This window comes from Lepeophtheirus salmonis, unplaced genomic scaffold (genome assembly GCF_016086655.4).
Source record: "Lepeophtheirus salmonis unplaced genomic scaffold, UVic_Lsal_1.4 unplaced_contig_6521_pilon, whole genome shotgun sequence".
NCBI lineage: Eukaryota > Metazoa > Arthropoda > Copepoda > Siphonostomatoida > Caligidae > Lepeophtheirus > Lepeophtheirus salmonis.
This window is the reverse complement of record NW_027295391.1, coordinates 1-2,956: the sequence shown is the minus strand read 5'-3', so window position 1 is coordinate 2,956 and position 2,956 is coordinate 1. Positions and strand designations below refer to the sequence as shown.

Below are 2,956 nucleotides of genomic sequence, written 5' to 3'. Positions count from 1 at the left end.
TATGACAGGTTGAATTGTATTACAGATCTTTCATACTAAAAGAAACAGAAAAGAAAGACACCAATCAGTTGGTCGTAACCAAGTTTTTACCAACTATAGAATTATTGTTTCATAACTATCCAGATTGACTTTGACCAGAATTGCTCTGGTTTCTTCTACTTGAATAGGTTCCACTACTGTCAACTTTTCTACAATCATGCTTTTACAGCTTGATAAGGCAAACTCCATGGCTTGTGTTTTTGTTGGTAGACTTTGAATTTTTAAGGGTGGACCAATATTTCTCAAATTCAAGCAATGTTCAGTGTGATAAAGTGTCTCAAAATCTGGAGTGTCTGGCAACTCGCAAACGCATGCATAACTGAGTTGAACATTTTATCCCGGTCCTTACAGGGACTATTAAAAATAGCCAACCCGAAGATACTTGAAATTGGGCAGTAAATCGCTTTCTATCCCTGATTTTAGATATGTAATCCTCGTTTCGTTTCCAAAAAATTAAGTCCCTTTCCCCCTACGTCCCTGACACCAATTCCCTCGACTACGCCTTTTTGGTTCGTGTCAAGGAAAAGTTCTGCAGTCTCCCCTATCCAAACACCGATCTCCTCAAAGTCATTATCAGTCAGTACTGGGACGTCAAGATAAAGAACTGCTGCCACCTGGAAGCTATAATTGTCACTAAGGACGTCTACATTAATGATTAAGAGGGCTCAGACACACATTTATATATAGTATACATTTTTTGAAATTATTTTGTAAATTAATAAATTATATCTTGTTGAAGTTTAAAGTTCAAAGTATTCAGATCTAAATGGACCAATTGGTAACGTCTAAAATCCTTGGTTTAGAGTTTCAAATATTTTCTAACAAATTGTAGTAAAATGAAACATTTTTATCCTCCCTTCAAATAACTTTTAGATTTTTTCAACTCTGTATTTATTTAGTTATTGATTTGAGTTTATGGCTGTTATTGGAAGTATTTTGGATTCAGCATGTCTGATTTCCATGCAACAATAAAATATAAATGGAAAGAACAAAAAAAAAAAGGAAGAGTCAACGGACTGGGATATAATCAGTGATGAAAATCCTGTGCATATTGGGGATTGGGTATGCATAAAAGAATTGAGGATTTGTTGCAGATTTATAATTATAAGTCCTTGTTGGACTTACTATAGAATTGAGGATCGACATCGGAGTAATTTTTGATAATGTCCTTGTTTATATCCTTTTTTGCTTCCTCTCTTTTGTCACAACTGATTATAGCTGATATAATGAAAAGCCATGAGCGTTATTCCCTCTCTCCTCTAAAACACTCTTCAAATTGTCAGTGATACAATATTGATTTTCGGTTTCTTTTTTTCTGCATTCCCATCATACACAGGATTTTTATCACTGATTAATATCTTTATAGCGAAAAAAGAGTGTGGGAAGAAGGTGGGAGGCGGACATATGGTACTAGATCGAATAAACAGTATTAGTTTTCATTATTTTTTAACTAGCAGTTGTACCCTGTATTACCTGGAGTTATTAGAGGTCGAAAAAATCCCAACAAATCCTTGGTGTTAAACTTCGTTTTTCGTGAGCATAATATGAATTGATGGCCCAGGGAGTACTTTATCTCGTTGCTTTACCTTATTAAAAGTCCCATTCATTTTGTAATTGAATGTGATAGTACTTCCGGCTTTTATAGTAATATATTAGATTCGCTTTTTTTCACTTTATAGTATATTGTTATGTGAATCAGGGAGCACTATATACAGTACACCCGGTAACGTATTTTAGGTATACATCCATTAATTATATTTTACTCGTTAGATGCTCTTAAGTTGAAGATATGTTACTTTATGAAAAGCCCTGATTCCCGCAGTGAAACATCCTTCTAAATTGAAGTTAGCAAGAATTAATGTTATTATAAAAACCCGAGAGTACGACTTTGCATTATTAATGTAAAAATTTATGGATGAGATAGTATATTAAAGTTTGCCAAATACAGAGTGGGACTTATGTTTACTTTGTTTCTTTTATGACTGCTAGTAGCTAATTCTTGAACCGACATGACTATTCCCCTTCAAAGCATTCTTCAAATTGTCAAAGTTAGTATGTTTATTTTTGTATATACCGCTTACCATTTACAACTTTAATAATTAAGCATGACATAGGTGCGACTTCTACAAAGATTTATGTAGAAAGCGGAGTCATATAATACGTTAAAACAAAAGAAAATATATGTAAAAAAAAATTAATAAAAAAATCCCTCATATGACAAATTCAACTAGTTTCATTTGACTAATAGTTATCAGCAACGTTCCTATATGAAAATCAAAGACATTTTAATTTTCCTTTTAAATTGAGTGGAAGTAACTTACATGTATATTTTCAAGGATCCAGTCCAAAAGGCTGAAACATTCGTATGCATGGCACCATAACCTATCTCTCCGCATTTATACCCCTGAGAAGTAACCCCTACTAATGTACATATTCCATTCACTTCCATTGTTAGTGGACCCCCTGAATCCCCTTTGGCAAGTACAAGATGATGGAGTATGAACGCAAAGGATTGAGTTTTCCGGAGCATATGATAGTATTCCTCTTGGGCAATTTGATCTTTGAAAACTGTAGACTTGCATGTCGCCTCTCAAAAGTTTAGGACTACATTTAGTGTCAGTATATCTCTTTCGACCCCATCCGCTACCTATTAAAGACGATTTATTTTTCAATTATATTTTGGTAAATATGAAATACTAATCAATACTTACCTACAATAGTAGATCCTATATCGGGAATTGAAGATTTAAAAAACGGTAAACAAATAGGTTGGATGGTTGATTGAAATTCAAATTCCGTCATCACTTTTATGATTGCCAGATCATTGATACGGCCCTCTGGTGTAATTGTATAGTTTGGATGCATTAAAACCTTATTTAGGTCATATGCTTTTCCTGAACGTTTATCTAGATTTCCT

The 2,956-nt window shown here is 33.7% G+C and overlaps 1 long non-coding RNA gene across 1 annotated transcript; it reads right to left on the bottom strand.

The window, feature by feature from the left end:
- Window positions 1–41: 41 nt before the first annotated feature.
- On the bottom strand, window positions 42–2,949 carry LOC121131450 (uncharacterized). Its single transcript, XR_005869060.2, has 4 exons — window positions 2,751–2,949; window positions 2,361–2,686; window positions 1,513–2,302; window positions 42–1,449 (listed from the first exon to the last, which is right to left on the bottom strand). It is a non-coding gene; the product is annotated as an uncharacterized lncRNA (long non-coding RNA).
- Window positions 2,950–2,956: the final 7 nt, after the last annotated feature.